The sequence below is a fragment of the Nicotiana sylvestris genome, chromosome 8 (assembly GCF_000393655.2).
Source record: "Nicotiana sylvestris chromosome 8, ASM39365v2, whole genome shotgun sequence".
NCBI classification, from domain to species: domain Eukaryota; kingdom Viridiplantae; phylum Streptophyta; class Magnoliopsida; order Solanales; family Solanaceae; genus Nicotiana; species Nicotiana sylvestris.
In genome coordinates, this window is record NC_091064.1 from 213,259,839 (window position 1) to 213,279,959 (window position 20,121).

The window sequence follows — 20,121 nt, forward strand, 5'->3', positions numbered from 1 at the left end:
GAAGATCTCCAAGAGGTGCGTTGTTTGCGGCCATTTTGTACCTGAAGTTGTGACACATACAAATTAGTAACACAAAAAGAAAAAAGAACAATACACAAAACTATTTAGATAGATAGCCAAAACCGTTAGATCCCCGACAATGGCGTCAAAAAGTGATCGGTGCCAACCCCGCACTACTACAAAGTAGCGAGAGTGGTCGGAGCAGCTTTTACCCGAGATGGTCGGGATCGATTTTCACAGGGAGCTAGAAATGGAAATTGAGTTCCTATCTAAATTAGAGATGCGTAATTGCTCTTAATTGCACTTCTAATCATAGTTGGTTTTGATATTACTTCTAATTTTATGCTAATAGGATGCTAAATTAAGCTAAGAGTAAGATACTTGATAGGTTGTCTAAATAGTTAAGAAGGCACTAGGGAAGTGACTTTCTCCTAGGTGGATACTTGACGGGCTCTCGAGTCTAAGGCTAGGTTGTCATGTTGGGGATTATGATATAATCGATGAATTAAACTTCTCACTCTATACCTCTTGGTAGTTTGAGTGATTTTGCCCTAATTGACTTTCTCAAGACCAATTGGGTATGATAATTTGTGCAAGCAATTTAGGTTCAAGTCGGGTATTACTATCTCTAGTTTTAACCTTTTAATTGGGGTTATCAATCTCTTGAATATGCCCCAATTCCTTATTGGAATAATTTTCCTAGACTCAAGTTCTCTTTCTAAAGAAGAACCCAAGTCAAATCGGCACAAATTAGTGTTTGCAACCACTAATTCAACATGAAAAACACAAATTAGTCCAAATATCAAACACTCATAGACATTCAATCCTTAGAACTCAAGACCTGCCAAATACCCACACTAGGGTTGAGCCACAACCCTAGCTAATGGGTCTAGCTACTCATGATATTAGAAGAAAACTGATAAATAGATGGAAAAAAATCCATAAGATTTAATTACAAGCTAATACTTGAAGATTCAATGATAAAACTACTATAAAATTACTCAAAATGGGTAAGGAACACTGTTCATGAGAGCAGTTGAGCGTTAAATTACAAATGATACCCTAAAAATGGGAAAAGAAACTATTTATACTAGGCCAAATTTTCTGGAAAAAAATACCCCTGCGGGGGTAGTGTGGTCCGCACAAAATCGAGTGTGGCCGCAATGAGTCTTCTTGGCTTTAAACTCTGCTCTCTGAACTTGGACACTGTGGGCCACACAAAATGCACAGCGGCCGTGGTGGCTTCTGTTGCGGTCTGTACAAAAAGGACCGCGGACCGCATTGGCATTAAGCTCCAGAACTTCAACTCTCTGAACTCCTTCTTTGTGGACCGCACAATATCGAGTGCGGCCACGGTAAGTTCATTGCGGTCTGCAAAAATTGCTTTGCGGCGGCATTACTTGAATTTCCTAAATAAGCACTCTCTAAATCTCTTCACTGCAGACCGCACCAATTAGAGTGCGACCACAGTGGACCTGTTGCACTGTGCTGGGACTTGTTCTTGGTACTTGTGCGTGTTTCACTCCTTTTTGAGCTGGTTTTGACTATTTGTCACCTTTTTTACCAAACCCTGCAAACAAGTACAACATGTGAGCCTTTGGGGCTATTTTGTACACATATTTAATCAAAACTCAAGTAAGAAGAAGTGTAAAATGAACCATAATCCCTAGTTATCAAGGTTCTCCAAGTTAGATCGTCATGCTATGTGGTTGGTTCCGACAGATAGAGAGAGGATTAGGAGGTTTGTGCCTGGCCTCACTTATTAGCTTCGTATTCTCATAACCAGGGAGATGGTGTCTGGTGCTACCTTTGAGGAGGTTGTAGACATTGCTCATGAGATTGAGTTAGTTCGTCGCTAGGAGCGAGATGAGAGGGAGGCCAAGAGGCCTCGAGGATCTGGTAGTTATGGTGGTGCTTCTTCGAGAGGTCAGTTTTATCACGGCAGAGGCCGTCCATTCAGGCATGCTTAGCCAGCTCTCCCAGGTTATCGTGGGGCGTCATCGGGTCATGGTTCTCATAGTTCTCATTAGGGCCAGTCATCACTTAGTGCTTTTCCAATTCAGGTGCTAGGGGTTTCCTTTAGTCCCTATCTCCAGCACCTGGGAGTTGCTACGAGTGTGGAGAGATGGATCATATATGGAGGCAGTGTCCTCATTGTCTTGCGGGTTCATCTCAGCAGAGGAGTTAGCCATCGGCTTTAGCGCCAGTTACTTTACCACCACCCGCCCTACTAGCTAGGGGTGGAGGTCAGTCAGCTAGGGATCGCCCTAGAGGGGTAGGTCGATCAGGTGGCGGTCATGCCGTTTCTATGCACTTCCAGCTAGACCCGATGATATTGCTTCCGATGTTGTTATTACAGGTATTGTCTTAGTCTGACACAAAGATGCCTCTGTATTATTTGATCCCGGTTCCACTTATTCTTATGTGTCATCATACTTTGTTCGTTATTTGGATACGCCCCGTGAGTCTCTTGTTTCACCTGTTCATGTATCTACTCCGGTGGGCGATACTATTGTTGTAGACATTGTGTACCGGTCGTGTATGGTGAATATTGGGGGTCTGGAGACCCGAGTGGATCTGCTGTTATTGTGTATTATGGATTTTGATGTTATTTTGGGCATGGATTGTCAATATCCATGTCATGATATGTTGGACTGTCATGCTAAGACAGTGACATTGGTTATGCCGGGTGTGCCATGGATTGAGTGGTGAGGCTTGACTGATTATGTTCCCAGTAGAGTAATTTCATTCTTAAAGGCCCGGCGTATGGTTAGGAAGGTTTGTCTTTCATACTTAGCCTTTGTGAGGGATGTCGGTGCAGAGACTCCCAGTATTGATTATGTTCCAGTTGTGAGGGAGTTTCCCGATGTGTTTCCTACAAACCTGTCGGGCATGCCACCGGACAGAAATATTGATTTTGGTATTGACTTGGTTCCGAGCACTCAAACCATTTCTATTCCGTTGTATTGTATGGCACCAGCGGAGTTGAAGGAGTTAAAGGAGCGGCTTCAGGAACTCCTTGATAAGGGGTTCGTTCGGCCTAGTGTGTCGCCTTGGGGTGCGTCGGTCCTATTTGTGAAGAATAAGGATAGCACTATGAGGATGTGCATTAATTATAGGTAGTTGAACAAAGTAACAGTTAAGAACAAGTATCATTTGCCTTGCATTGATGATTTATTCGACCAGCTTCAGGGAGCGAGAGTGTTCTCTAAGATTGATCTCCGTTCAGGTTATCACCAGTTGAAGATCAAGGATTCAGATATTTCCGATATGGTCATTATGAGTTCTTGGTGATGCCTTTTGGGCTGACCAATGCCCTAGCAGCGCTCATGCATTTGATGAACAGCGTGTTCCAACCTTATCTCGACTCATTCATCATAGTCTTCATTGATGATATTCTGGTATACTCACGTAGTCAGGAGGAGCACGCGGAGCATTTGAGATTTGTGTTGCAAAGATTGAGGGAGGAGAAGCTTTATGCAAAGTTCTCCAAGTGTGAGTTTTGGCTCAATTCAGTGGCTTTCTTAGGCACATGGTGTCCACCGAGGGTATTCAGGTTGATCCGAAGAAGATAGAGGCAGTTCAGAGTTGGACCAGACCGTCATCAGCCATAGAGATTCGTAGTTTTCTTGGTTTGGCGGGTTATTACTGCCGGTTTGTTCATGGATTCTCATCTATCGCATCGCCCTTGACCAAGTTGACTCAGAAGGGTGCTTCATTTGTATGGTCAGATGAGTGTGAGAAGAGCTTTCAGAAGCTCAAGATAGCCTTGACCACAACTCCAGTGTTAGTTTTGCCATCAGCTTCAAGTTTATATACCATGTATTGTGATGCATCGAGAGTTGGTATTGGGTGTGTATTGATGCAGGAGGGTAGAGTTATTGCTTATGCTTCTCGTCAGTTGAAGCCCCATGAGAAGAACTACCTTATTCATGATTTGGAGTTGGATGTCATTGTTCACGCGTTGAAGATTTGGAGGCATTACTTGTATGGTGTGTCTTGTGAGGTATTTACGGATCATCATAGCCTCCAGCACTTGTTCACATAGAAGGATCTCAATTTGAGGCAACAGAGGTGGTTAGAGTTGCTAAAGGATTATGATATCATTATATTGTACCATTCGGGGAAGGTCAATATGGTGGCCGATGATTTCAGCCAAAAGGCAGTAAGTATGGGGAGTTTGGAATATATTCTAGTTGGGGAGAGACCTCTTGCATTTGATGTCCAGGCCTTGTCCAATCGGTTCGTGAGGTTAGATATTTTGGAGCCCACTTGGGTATTGGCTTGTGTGATTTCTCGCTCTTCCTTATATGATCACATCAGAGAGCGCCAGTATGATGATCCTTATTTGCTTGTCCTTAAGGATAGAGTTCAGCACGATGATGCCAGAGATGTGTCTATTGGTGATGATGGGGTGTTGAGGATGCAGGGCCGGATATGTGTGCCCAATGTAGATGGGCTTCGGGAGTTGATTCTGGAGGAGGCCCATAGCTCGCAGTATTCCAATCATCCGGGTGTTGCGAAGATGTACCAGGATTTGAGACAGCATTATTGGTGGAGGATAATGAAGAAAGACATTGTGGGATTTGTAGCTCGGTGTCTCAATTGTCAGCAGGTGAAATATGAGCATCAGAGACCGGGTGGCTTGCTTCAGCAGATGGATATTCCAGAGTGGAAGTGGGAGCGAATCACCATGGACTTTGTAGTTAGGCTCCTACAGACTTTGAAGAAGTTCGATGCTATTTGGGTGATTGTGGATCGGCTGACCAAGTCTGCGCACTTCATTCCTATGTGTACTACATATTCTTTAGAGCGGTTGGCAGAGATCTATATCCGGGAGATTGTTCATTTGCATGGTATCCCAGTTTTCATTATTTTAGATAGGGGCACTCAGTTTACTTCGCAGCTCTAGAGGTCTGTGCAGCGAGAGTTGGGTACTCAAGTTGAGTTGAGCATAGCTTTTCACCCTCAGACGGATGGACAGTCCGAGCGCACTATTCAGATATTGGAGGACATGTAGCATGCTTGTGTCATTAATTTCGGAGGGTCATGGGATCAATTTCTACCACTTGCAGAGTTTGCTTATAACAACAGGTACTGGTCGAGTATTCAGATGGTTCCATATGAAGCTTTGTATGGGAGGCAGTGTAGATCTCCAGTTGGTTGGTTTGAGCTAGGGGAGGCTAGGCTATTGGGGACAGACTTGGTACAGGATGCTTTAGAAAAGGAAGGTGATTCAGGAGAGGCTTCGTACAGCATAGTCGAGACAAAAGAGTTATGCTGACAGGAAGGTTCGGGATGTGTCTTACATGGTTGGCGAGAAGGTTCTGCTGAAGGTTTCGCCCATGAAGGGTGTTATGAGATTTGGGAAGAAGGGTAAATTGAGTCCTCAGTTCATTGGGCCTTTTGAGGTGTATCGGGGGATTGGGGGGTGGCTTATGAGCTTGTTTTGCCACCCAGCTTGTAGAGTTTGCATCCGGTATTTCATGTTTCTATGCTTCGAAAGTATATTGGGGATTCGTCTTATGTTTTGGATTTCAGCACGGTTCAGTTAGATGATGATTTGACTTATGATGTGGAGCCAGCAGCTATTTTGGGGCGTCAGGTTCGAAAGTTGAGATCAAAGGATATAGCTTCAGTGAAAGTGCAGTGGATAGGTTGGCCCGTGGATGAGGTTACCTAGGAGACCGACCGGGAGATGCGGAGCAGATATCCTCACCTATTTGAGGCTTCAGGTATGTTTCTTGACTCGTTCGAGGACAAATGTTTGTTTAAGAGGGGGAGGATGTAACGACCCGGGAGATTGTTTCATGAGTTACCGCTCTGTTTCCCCTATTTTTGCTTCTTATTGCTTTGTTTATCGGTTCTATGTGTGATCAGGTAGGTTGGTTCGGGTTCGGAGAGAATTTCGTAAGGTTTGAGACACATAGTCTCTTTTGAGGAAGCTTAAGTTGGAAATGTCAACCAGATGTTGACTTATGTGTTAATGGGCTCGGATGTGAGTTCCGATGATTTGGATAGCTTTGGTAGGTGATTTGGGACTTAGGAGCATGATTGGAATGTGTTTTGGAGGTACGGAGTAGATTTAGGCTTGAATTGGCGAAATTAGAATTTTGGCATTTTCCAGTTAATAGGTGAGATTTTGATACAGGGGTTAGAATGGAATTCTGGAAGTTGCAGTAGTTTCATTGTGTAATTTGGGATGTGTGTGCAAAATTTTAGGTCATTCGGACGTGGTTTGGTAGATTTTTTTATCAAAAGCGTAATTTAGAAGATTTTGGAATTCTTAGGCTTGAATCTGATGTGAATTTGGTGTTTTGATGTTATTTTGAGTGTTCCGAAGATTGGTACAAGTTTGAATGATGTTATGGGATATGTTGGCATGTTTGGTTGAAGTCCCGGGGGCCTCGGGTGAGTTTCGGGTGGTTAATCGGACCATTTCGTGTGGTGAAAAATTGCAAAAAAACTGTTGTTGAATGTTGCAGACAATTAGCCTTCGCGTTCGTGAGTGGAGCCTCATGTTCGCGAAGGGTTAGCAGGTGAGGCTGAATATTTGGCCTTCACGTTCGCGAGGTAGGTCTCGTGTTCGCGAAGGGTTGGGACATTGAGCATCGCGTTCGCGAGAAGGGGAGCTGCGTTCGCGAAGGTTGGAGTCTGGAAGCATTACGTTCGCGAGGGGTCAGACGCGTTCGTGATGAAGGAAATTTTGGTCAACGTTAGTTTGTGCTTCGCGAACGCAAGGCTTTGACCGCGTTCGCGAAGAAGGATTTGAATGCCTGGGCAGAATGTTTAAATAGCCATTGTTTGCGATTTTGGGGTAACTTCCACCATTTTTTGAGCGCTTTTGGAGCTTTTTAAAGATGATTGAAGAGGGATTCAAGGGGGAACACTTGGAGGTAAGATTTATGGACTTAATACTCGATTCTAATATGAATTCTACCTAACTAATCATGGAATTTAAGCCTAATATTGAAGAACTAGGGCTTGTAATTGGAGACCTAGAATCTGGGATTTGAGGGGCCATTTGTGGTTGGATTTTGATGCTTTTGATATGAATGAACAGGGGGAGTGATAAGGAGCCTATTGGTATAATTTTTGTCGGAATCCGAGACTGTCGCACCCGCTTTTTCCTCCGCAAAAATTGGGTTTATGACATTTTGGTATGGGACAACTCACTCCTTTTGGGAAAGGGGGTTTGCGGTTTTGAAGAGTCGTCATCTAACGGTTTTAAGGTGCGTTAGGGAACCTAATGATTTATTTATAACTACGTTTGGTAACCAGAGATAGGGTAAGGGCTTGAAATTATCCTAAGGGGAAGGTGTTAGTCACCCCTCAGGTTCACTAGTGTGGTTCCCGGCCAGACAGTTTTTTCTGAATTTGTACAAGTAGCAAATAAATAAGTATGGCTCGAATAGTAGGGGATTAAAATTTAAATACACATGTGTTTAAAAACAATTAGTGAAAAGCGAAATTTTGAAAAGAATTACAATCTAGGCGGGCTTATAAATGTAAAAAGGGGTGTCCTATGTTTGTTTATAATATGGATCACATCAATGCAATACCCGGTATGACACTTCTCAAAGAGGGTCTACACGTGGTATTAACGCACCGGTCATCATATCCATATCTACCCTTTCCCGCCCCGTGAAGGTAACTAAAGCGAGGGTTGGTCTCGACCCCTATTGCATGTTGTTACCCGTCCCTTCCTATTAGTCCAGTAGGAATTTAGGACTCTTATCCTATAAGAAGGAGGTTCTAGGCAGACCCTCAGGTTTAAAGGCAAAATACTAAGGCGACATACAATGACAAGTAGGACTTCAATTAAGGGGAGCAGGAAAGACAAACGAAAGGCTCAAATATACCTCCACAGGTAATGTACATAGAAAGCATGACTCATACATAATTAAAGTTTAATTTAAATCCTATGCATGGTATTTAAGTGATAACAGCAGAACCAGATTTAATATATGACTCAGAAAAGAAGTCCAAATCAGGCTTGCCTACTGATTTTAACAGTTGATAATTAAAAACTAATCACAGAGACGGTTCTGGTTTTATTTAAAGTTATTACCTAAGGTTTGCCTAGGTGTAAAATAGTATGCAGTAGTTATTCAGAATTATTAAAACAATGTGAAAATTATTTTTACCCTAAGAGCATGTTGTTCTAGTTGATACGAATGCAGAGATTATTACCAGTTATATTCAGAAAAAAATATCACAAGCTGAAATTAATACTTTATTACATTTTTATGAATCAATAATTAACTAGGCGTTTTAAACAAAATGCAAACAAGATCCTAGAACATGATATCTAATATGCACATTCGGATGGCATGATTGTTAAAAAACAAAATCTCTAAGGCATGATTTCTAAATGCACTCAAGAGTTGCAGAATTATTGAAGTAAGACTTCTGAAAGTACAAGAGTAACAGCTTTTATATCAATGTTGTTATCGTCCTAGGAGCAGAATTTCTAAGTGATAGGCATAAAACATGGATTAGCAAGAAACATGGGACATAAGAGCATGATTTCTAATGCATGTATGAACTCTAAGCATGGTTTCTATTGCGCAATAAGGAATGTAACCCTAATAATATGTTTTCTACCATTGACAATTATAGCATGCATATTTACCCCATCCATTTTCACTAGCCAACCCCAATACTTGTTTACAACAGGTTATTACAGACCAACATCGAAACGAATTACATAAGTAGCAATGAAAAATAAAAAGTTACACTATAGGAAGCTTGATTAGGACTTTCTCTCTGAGTTATATAATCAATCACCTCAAGTGCCAAGATGGTTTCATAGCTTTTCCTCATATCTAGGTGTGTCATAGTTCCCTAAGGACTTCAAGGGACACCCATATTTCATATCCAAGACAGAGTAAGTGCAGTGTGGAAAGTCCAGCTTTCATGTGTCCAAGTTCAGAGGGAACTCAAAGGTCCCAAGGCAAGGCTCACACAAAAGGGGCAGAACCTAGTGTTCTAAGAGTATAGTGAAAGTGCAGGACACATGTTTGAAAGGAGTTTGTTTAAAAACTGGATTGACAGGACCATTTTGAAAGCAATCAATAACAAAAATGGTTGAAAGCAGTTGTATTAGTAAGACAGAGTTCAAACACTTTAGGGTAAGACCACACAGAGCAAGTGAATGAATTCAGTAATCGCACATGGGGGTAAAAGGGGATTTGGGGATACATATATATTGACTACAGACACCTGACCTTAGCAGGAATATTAGGACTGGTAGGGACATGCTCAGAGATAGTTGGACTCTGGCATAATCACAAACCAGTCATGAAACACATAGAGAAGGGATAGGGGATTTGGGATTCATAAAATGGTAAGTGCACAATAGGTAAAAGAATATAATCGTATAGGCATGCTTGAATAACATGAATTTAAAAAGAGGGGAATCATATCAGCATGCTTAGATACAAACTTCACAACAAGACCACAAGTAAAAGCATGCCAGAAATAAAAGAAACTGAAGCAAGAATAGAAACATGTTGTTGTTGTTGAGGCTTTAAATTAAACTAGGACATACCAGTGAAGATAGAAGTAAACAAAATGAAGGAGGCAAGGTTTACAGATGATTAGCCTTGGCTTGCAGCCAGCCAATAGTAGTAGAATAACACAGAATTTTTCTTTAAGTAAGAGAGGGGTTTCTGAAAGCCAAGTCTAGTGTCTTGTTAATGAAAGACTTAGGGTATTTATAGCTTTGAAAAATAGGTGGAAAATAAGGTAACAAGTAAAGGTTTAGCACAATTATGGAAGTAATCACAATTAGAATCCAATTAATACAAGTACTACCATTTAATCAAGGAATTACAGCTTAAACGGATACCAACAGGGATAATTAAGGAAAGAAAATCAGTATGAGAAAGAATGGTTTTTACCAAATAAGGGGTAGTAAAAGTATAGAGCATATGATTAAGTCTAAGTACAGAATATATTAATTTGAGGAAAGGATTCAGCAAGAATGAAGCATCACAGCAAATAAGAGAATAAAATCAATCAACTTAAACAAACGAGTAAAATTGTAGGGGTTTATAAGAAAACCTTGCAATCAAACTGTAATTTAAGGAAATCAGGATCAATCAAGAGGGAGTCATGATTCTGCACTTCGACATATAAATAGAGAAGAATGTACAGGCGTATCAGACATGCAAGGTTAGCCATATCGATAAAAAGAATCAAGAGATGAACAAACTAGACGAACACAATCATACAAAAGTGACACGAGTAGGCTAAGGGCCAAAAAGAACCCACTCAAAGCATGGTAATCAACAGAGATTTAACAAAGTCAAGTATTCATGGCTACACATAGAACCAAAGTGAAGAAACCAATCTGACACACAGCAACAGGTAAAGAAGGTCAGGCCAACACACAGAAACAAGTAAAGAAAACCTTTAAGACTCACAGTAACAAGTGAAAAAATCTTTAAGAAATTAGGGCTTTTAACAGAGCTGAGTTAAAAGCGGTAAGAACTTAGAATCGGTCAAGATAAATAAAGAAAGGGTATAATCATAAAGAAATCGATCGAATCAAATAAACAAAGACAGTTCCAGAACCTCGGATAAAACCAAAATAATTAGGGTTTTCAACGTGATGAATCAGGTAGAAGAAAAACGTAAATAAACTGTTTAAAAATAGTAAAATCATATGATAGTACTAAAAATCAAAGGAGAAGTCATAAAAAGCAGGGTTAAGAAACCCTAGTCTTGAAGACGAAAAGTCACTTTAAAAAAATCGGAAAAAACCTTTGAGGAAAACACCAAAAGCCCATGATATACATAGATCTAAGATATATCTAAAAGAAAATCGAAAAATCTTTAGAGTTAGGGTTTCGGAGAACCCAGAAAAGGTGAGAAAACCTTAAAATGTTACCGGTTTTAGCCGGAAGAGTCATAGATCTTACTCAAACGGCCATGGATGGCCATAAAATGGCATGAGAAACCATGGGAGATGAGTGAACCACCTCTAGTTCACTTGAAGGCCTTAAAATGATGACATACATTCAAGAGGGAGCCATAAGGCCGGTAGGTGGCGAGAACACCATGGACTCCGGCAGGGAGATGGCCGGAGAAGGTGGATAAGGTTCATCGGAGAGGATGGGAGAAGAGAAGATTCTAGAGAGAACCAGAGATAGGGAGATGAGAGACCGGTTGAGAGAGAATGAGAGGGGGAAATGAGAGATGGGGGGTAGTCTTTAGGGTATAATATGGTAAGGTGAATCCAGACCATTGATCAAAATTGATCAACAGCCAGGATTAACTCAGGTCTGGGCCGGGTATGGTTTGGTTTAGGCTTGAGTCCGGTGGATTTTTCAATTGGGTTAGGGGTTTGTAGGTTTTGGCTAGAATTGAAAGCCAATTTTGGCTATAAGTTAAATAGCCAGTTTTTCCCTATTTAATTTATATAAAATAGTAGATAATTTCTAAAAATAATTTAAAAATGCTAAAATGATTTATAATACATAATTAGCAATTTAAAAAATACATGATCCAATTTTATGCATATAAAACATAATTAAATCTTAAAAGGGCTAATATTGTTGCAGACATTATTGTTGTGGACATTTGGAGATCTAATATTATTGCGGACAATATTGTTGGCAGAGGATTGTTGCGGACATTTGGAGTGGGTTCCTTTGCCATAATGATCTTGTTATCAATCAAAGGCTGTATCTTGTCTTTCAAGGAGCGGCATTCATCGATGGTGTGCCTTTTAATGCCGGAGTGGTATGCACAGGACTTGTTTGGGTTAACCCACTGAGAAGGATTCTTAGGGGTTGCAGCAGAGATGGGGGTGACATAACTAGCAGCATTGAGCCTCTCATACAGCTGATCGATGGGTTCAGGATGGTTGTATATTACTTTGGAGGTCTGCAATCAAAATTAGGTCAGGGTCTAGGGAAATTTTGGCGTGCAGGGGGTGATTGATAATGGGATGGTTGAACATTATAAATTTGGTAGACATGAGCGGGTTGGGAGTATCTGGGTGAAGTAGGTTGATATGTAGGAGATGGAGATGACTGATAAGTTGGTGGCGGAGCTTGGTATGAGGGTGAGGGTGCCTGGTAATTTGGGGTTGGCTGATATGTGAGTGGAGGTATTGGGTAAGCTTGGTATTTAAGGGGAGACTTGGTCCTTTGTGCAACCATCACGGCCCCTACATCCCTTTTCTTGGATGCACCACTGGACTGTAAAGCCTTATTTGTAGCTTGCAAGGCTTTGAAGTTTGTAACCATACCACTTTTAATACCTTATTCGATTCTTTCACCTAGTTTGATGATGTCGGAGAACTTGTGGTTCTCAATCATCATCAGTTGTTCATAGTACTGCGGATCCTGAGCTCGGACAAAGAACTTGTTCATCTGCTCCTCTTCTAAGGCAGGTCTGACCATAACAGCTTCGGACCTCCAGCGAGTAGCATACTCGTGAAATGTCTCTGTGGGCTTCTTCTTCAAATTCTGTATATAGAACACATCTGGTGCGTTCTCTATATTAAACCTGAATCTTTCCATAAAGTCAGACGCCATGCCTACCCAGCTTGACCACTTCTTGGGATCTTGGCTGATGTACCAAGACAATGCATCTCCTTTTAAACTCCTCACGAACAGCTTCATGCGGATCCTTTCATCCTTCCTTACTCCAACCAGCTTGTCGTAATATGTTCTCAAATGGACCCTTGGATCACCCGTACCATCAAACATTTCAAATTTAGGAGGTTTGTACCCCTCAAGCATTTCGACATCAGGCTGTATGCAAAGATCCTCATAGTTCAGCCCCTCGATTCCTTTGCTTCCTTCAACGCCCTAAATCCGGCTAGTCAGTTTCTTAAGTTCCTCAGCCAAGTTCCTGATAAGAACATCCTTTTCATCAGACTCAGGTGTGCATGAGATAGGTTGGGTGGAGTGTGGCATGGTCTCCACGTAGATAGGAGTGTTATGGTGGCCTGGTGTATGGGTGTGGAAATGATCGTTTGTGGAGTTTTGAGGTTCTGGTATGTGTAGTGGAGTGTTGTTTGGGGTATGGCAGGTGTTACATTGGTTCTTTGGTTGACCAATGTGATGGTGAAGAGCGATATGATTCTGTTGTTTTGGGATATTTTGAGGAAGTGTAGGGTTTTGAGTGTTGGGGAAGTTGATATCTTAGGTGCTGAGGGAAAATGATAGGCTTGCCAGATCCCGAACTTGATCGAGTTCTTCCTGGAATTTTAACAGTTTCTATTCAATTTGTGACACATTCTCGTTAGGAACCCAAATACCCTGGCCATCAGTGGCCTCTACCCGTTCAGTCATGTTCTCCTTACTGATGTTGTTTAAGTTTTTCGTCTTGCCTTTGTTCTTGCCTTTAATAGGACTAAGAGGAGGAATGGGTAGAGGGCCCTTGGATCTTGTGAAATAAGATGATGATGCCAGAGTGTACGAACTAACCTTTGGGGAGAGGAATAATAAAAACAAAAATAAAAACAAAAGGTAACCAAGTCAGTGAGGATTATAAAAAGTATAGCAATATTTAAATACATAGTGCTTGAATGTAAAGCGTGTCCTAATTTGGGAACCTCTTTGTGCCCGAGGTAGGCCTAGGGACAAATTGATTTGGAGAACTTAGAACGCTAAATGCCTCATTTTATTGATAGAAATAGATGAATCCCAAAATGACACTAAATAAACAAAAAATAAAAGTCATTAATGGTCATTAGCCTTATTACATCCATAAAGCGAAAAAGGTAAACTCCTATCTACTTGGTCCCAGAAGGACCTTCCTTAGACTCGGCAACTCTGGCTCCTTCGAACAGCTTCCCCAATTCACGAAGTCCCAGTAACAGGTTTGCTCTGACTAGATGTCCGCCTTCGGTCCCTTCAGACTTTTGACAGTCTTCAATCCTCTTGAGAAATTTCTCTTCCAGTTCTACTATGCCTCGCTCTAAGTATCCTAGCTTTTTGTTGGCACTGATAGCCATGTCTTTCCATTCCTCAATCAGCTTCTGGTTGGACTCTTGTATCTCGCGGTGTTCGCTCTCGCATTCACGGTTCCTTTTGTGCAGCTGGTTGTACTTGACTTGTGCCTCGGCCTTTTCACTATAATTCTGTGACCTCGAATGAACCCTGGATATCCCAGACCATCCCAATTGTATTCCAACCAACCCAAATAGAAAGGGGTACAACCGACATGATATTTGTCTGGCTCGATGGTGTCTTCCCCATTACGATCATGTGTTGGGCTTGGCACTTATGGGGACTATCATCATTTTGGAAGTCAGCTCGAAAATAGGTCATCTTATCGACCCTGGGTATGACTTGCTTCCTACCTGCTTGCCTCATAACTCGAAGAGGGACGTAAGGGTATATTCCTCTTAGACCAATCAGTATCAGGAAAAGTGCATCTTTGGATCGGGCGATGAACTCCTCTATCAAAAACCACTCGAACATCCATCGAACATGTTCTTCAATCAGGTTATCAGAGAGCCCAACCCATCCTTTGGCATTCTCAGGTTGAGCGAACATGTCGGGGATGTAATTCATTCACTTTGGATGGTGGAAAGCGATGTGGTCATCCTAGGATCTTCGCTGAATTTCTTGTCGGTATTTTCCCTTTTGGAGATATTCCATGAGCCAAAGCTGAAGTAGCAGATTGCAGCCTTCGAAGTGTTTCGCCCCTCGTTGACACTTCTCTAAGGCTCAGTATATGTCTGCGATGATCATGGGTACAATGTTGAATGTCTGTCCACCAATCCCCTCCATTAGGGTCTTGGTTACCATATCCAGCCTAGTATGGATTCTCCCTTTATTCATCAGAAACACAATCAGACCCAGGAAGAAAAACATGAAGACGAAGACCCTACAATGAATATATCCCAAGGACGTGATCGCATTCTCGTCATGGTAGGTACGGTAGGATTTGTTGTGACCGTACCTTTCATACAGGTAGTCAAAAGGGATGTACGATTCCTTCAGGCATACCAATTCTGTATTCTTCTTCAAACCCATCATTTTAAGAAAACTCTTACCTGTGCGGTTCTCAGGCATTAGCAAACCTGGAGTTTCCCACACTAGACCAGTCAGTCCTCTTATATCCTCTAACAAAGGTGTCATCTCAATGTCCCTAAAGCGGAACACGGCCCTTTCACAATACCAAAATAAGGTAGCAACTTCTATTATCATGTTGCTTGGCTGGACCTCCAGGAGGGATTTAAATTTAAATACATAGGTGTTTGAAAACAATTAGTGAAAAGCGAAATTTTGAAAAGAATTACAATCTAGGCAGGCTTATGAATGTAAAGAGGTGTGTCCTAGGTTTGTTTATAATATGGATCACATCAATGCAATACCCGGTATGACACTCCTTAAAGAGGGGCTACACGTGGTATTAACGCACCGTCATCATATCCATATCTACCCTTTTCCGCCCCGTGAAGGTAACTAAACCGAGGGTCGGTCTCGACCCCTATTGTATGATGTTACCCATCCCTTCCTATCGGTCCTGAAGGAATTTAGGACTCCTATCCTATAAGAAGGAGGTTCTAGGCAGACCCTCAGGTTTAAAGGCAAAATACTAAGGCGACATACAATGACAAGTAGGACTTCAATTAAGGGGAGCAGGAAAGAGAAACGAAAGACTCAAATATACCTCCACGGGTAATGTACATAGACAGCATGACTCATACACAATTAAAGTCTGAATTTAAATCTTATGCATGGTATCTAAGTGATAACAGTAGAACCAGATTTATTATATGACTCAGAAAAGAAGTCTGAATCAGGCTTGCCTACTGATTTTAACAGTTGATAATTAAATATTAATCACAGAGACGGTTTGGTTTTATTTAAAGTTATTACCTATGGCTTGCCTAGGCATAAAATAGTATGCAGCAATTATTCAAAATTATTAAAACAGTGTGGAAATTATTTTACCCTAAGAGCATGTTGCTCTAGTTGATACGAATACAGAGATTATTACCAGTTATATTCAGAAAAAAAACATCACAAGGTGAAATTAATACTTCATTACCTTTTCATGAATCGGTAATTAACTAGGCGTTTTAAACAAAATGCAAACAGGATCCTAGAACATGATATCTAATATGCACATGCGGATGGCAGGATTGTTAAAAAACAAAATCCCAAAGGCATGATTTATAAATGCACTCAAGAGTTGCAGACTTAATGAAGTAAGACTTCTGAAAGTACAAGAGTAACAGCTTTTATGCTAATGTTGTTATCGTCGTAGGAGCAGGATTTCTAAGTGATAGGCATAAAATATGGATTAGCAAGAACCATGGGACCTAAGAGCATGATTTCTAATGCATGTATGAACTCTAAGCATGGTTTCTACTGCGCAATTATGAATGTAACCCTAATAACATGTTTTTTACCCTTGACAACTATAGCATGCATATTTACCCCATCCCTTTTCACTAGCCAACCCCAATACTTGTTTACAACAGGTTATTACAGACCAACATCGAAATGAATTACATAAGTAGCAATTAAAAATAAGAAGTTACACTATAGGAAGCCTGATTAGGACTTACTCTCTGAGTTATATAATCAATCACCTCAAGTGCCAAGATGGTTTCATAGCTTTTCCTCATATCTAGGTGTGTCAGAGTTCCCTAAGGACCTCAAGGGATCCCCGAGCAGTTCTCACACCCAGATTTCATAGTCAAGACAGAGTAAGTGCAGTGTCGAAAGGTCAGCTTTCATGTGTCCAAGTTCAGAGGGAACTCAAGGGTCCCAAGGCAAGGCTCACACAAAAGGGGAAAAAACTAGTGTTCTAAGAGTATAGTGAAAGTACAGGACACATGTTTGAAAGGAGTTTGTTTAAAAACTGGACTGACATGTCCATTTTGAAAGGAATTAATAACAGAAATGGTTGAAAGCAATTGTATTAGTAAGATAGAGTTCAAACACTTCAGGGTAAGACCACACACAGCAAGTGAATGAATTCAGTAATCACGCATGGGTGTAAAAGGGGATCTGGGGATACATATATATTGACTACAGACACCTGACCTCAGCAGAAATATTAGGACTGGTAGGGACATGCTTAGAGATAGTTGGACTCTGGCATAATCACAAACCAGTCATGAAACACATAGAGAAGGAATAGGGGATTTGGGATTCATAAAATAGTAAGTGCACAGTAGGTTAAAGAATATAATTGTATAGGCATGCTTGAATTACATGAATTTAAAGAGAGAGGAATCATATCAGCATGCTTAGATACAAACTTCAAAATAAGGCCACAAGTAAAAGCAGGCCAGAAATAAAAGAAACTGAAGCAGGAATAGAAACATATTGTTGTTGTTGAGGCTTTAAATTAAACTAGGACATACCAGTGAAGATAGAGGTAAACAAAATGAAGGAGCCAAGGTTTACAGATGATTAGCCTTGGCTTGCAGCCGACCAATAGTAGTAGAATAACACAGAATTTTTCTTTAAGTAAGAGAGAGGTTTTGAAATCCAAGTCTGGTGTCTTGTTAATGAAAGACTTAAGGTATTTATAGCTTTGAAAAATAGGTAGAAAATAAGGTAACAAGTAAAGGTTTACCACAATTATGGAAGTAATCACAATTAGAATCCAACTAATACAAGTACTCCCCTTTAATCAAAGAATTAGAGCTTAAACAGATACCAACAGGGACAATTAAGGAAAGAAAATCAGTTTGAGAAAGATTAGTTTTTACCAAATAAGGGGTAGTAAAAGTATAGAGCATATGATTGAGTCTAAATACAGAATATATTAATTTGAGGAAAGAATTCAGCAAGAATGAAGCACCACAGCAAATAAGGAAATGGAATCAATCAACTTAAACAAACGAGTAAAATTTTAGGAGTTTATAAGAAAACCTTACAATCAAACCGTAATTTAAGGAAATCAGGATCAATCAAGAGGGAGTCATGATTCTGCACTTCGACATATAAATAGAGAAGAATGCACAGGCGTATCAGACATGCAAGGTTAGCCATATCAATAAAAAGAAGCAAGAGATGAACAAACTAGATGAACACAATCATACAAAAGTGACACGAGTAGGCTAAGGACCAAAAAGAACCCACTTGAAGCATGGTAATCAACAGAAACTTAACAAATTCAAGTAGTCATGGCTACACATAGAACCAGAGTGAAGAAACCAATCTAACATACAGCAACAAGTAAAGAAGGTCAGGCCAACACACAGAAACAAGTAAAGAAAACCTTTAAGACTCACAGTAACAAGTGAAGAAAATCTCTAAGAAATTAGGGCTTTTAGCAGAGTTGAGTTAAAAGAGGTAAGAACATAGAATCGGTCAAGATAAACAAAAAAAAGGGTCTAATCATAAAGAAATCGATCGAATCAAATAAACAAAGACAGTTCCAGAACCCCGGATAAAACTAAAATAATTAGGGTTTTCAACGTGATGAATCAGGTAGAAGAAAAACATAAATAAACTATTTAAACATAGTAAAATCATATGATAGTACTAAAAATCAAAGGAGAAGTCATAAAAAGAAGGGTTAAGAAACCCTAGTCTTGAAGACGAAAAGTCACTTTAAAAAAATTGGGAAAACCATTGAGGAAAACACCAAAAACCCATGATATACATAGATCTAAGATAGATCTAAAAGAAAATCGAAAAATCTTTAGAGTTAGGGTTTCGGAGAACCCAGAGAAGGTGAGAAAACCTTAAAATGTTACCGATTTTAGCCGGAAGAGTCATAGATCTTACTCAAACGGCCATGGATGGTCGAACAATGGCATGAGAAACCATGGGAGGTGAGTAAACTGCCTTTGGTTCACTTGTAGGCCTTAAAACAATGACACACGTTCAAGAGGGAGCCAAAAGGCTGGTAGGTGGCGAGAACACCATGGATTCCGGCAGGGAGATGGCCGGAAAATGTGGGTAAGGTACATCGGAGAGGATGGGAGAAGAGAAGGTTCTAGAGAGAACCAGAGATAGAGAGAGGAAGATGAGAGACCGGTTGAGAGAGAATGAGCGGGGGAAATGAGAGATAGGGGGTAGTCTTTAGGGTTTAATATGGTAAGAGTGAATCTGGACCGTTGATCAAAATTGATCAACGGCCAGGATTAACTCAGGTCTGGGCCAGGTATGGTTTGGGTTTGGGCTTGGGTCCGGAGGGTTTTATAATTGGGTTGGGGGTCTGTGGGTTTAGGCTAGAATTAAAAGCCAATTTTGGCTATAAGTTAAATAGCCAGTTTTTTCCTATTTAATTTATAGAAAATAGTAGATAATTTTTAAAAATACTAAAATGATTTATAATACATAATTAGCAATTTAAAAAATACAGGATCTAATTTTATGCATATAAAACATAATTAAATCTTAAAAGGGCTAATATTGCAATTATGTGCAATTTAGTTTTAAAAATACTAAATGTAATGATAAAAATATGTAAAAATTACATTAGCCATATTTGGCATAAATATAGAAATAAAATAGATGACTTATCAAAATAATAATTGTGGAAATAATTATTGAGGATTTTATGGATAAAAAGGGAGAAAAATAATCAATTTAAAACCTTAAAATTATGGGGGGAAATAATAAAAACTTTGGACATGCTTATATATGCTTATACATTCTATTTTGAAGGTATATTGCATATTGAAAATATATAGGGAAAATTTGGGTATCAATATAGACGTGGGGCCGAGGGTCGGGTTTGGCCAATTTCAGGATTTTGTTGTAATTTGATTTATTTCGAGTGGGATTTGTTCTCTTAACATATTTTGATGGTTTTGCACTGATTTGGTTAGATTTGGAGCATTCTTAGCCCGATTCGAGGGGCAAAGGCATCACGAGCTAGAGATTTGGACCGGATAGAGGTGAGTAATGATTGTAAATATTGTCCTAAGGCTATGAAACCCCGAATCACACATTGTTGTGCTATATTGAGGTGACGCACATGCTAGATGACGAGCGTGGGTTCGTGTACCATTGGGGATTGTGACGTAGTCCATCCCGAATGACTGTTTAACCCCGTATTTGCTTGAAACTATTTGCTATCATTATGTTTTGGGCTAAATGTCATATTTGGGCCTCGTGCCAATTGTTTGAACCCTTAGGGGATTTTTACTAATATTTTTTCACTGTTTCGACT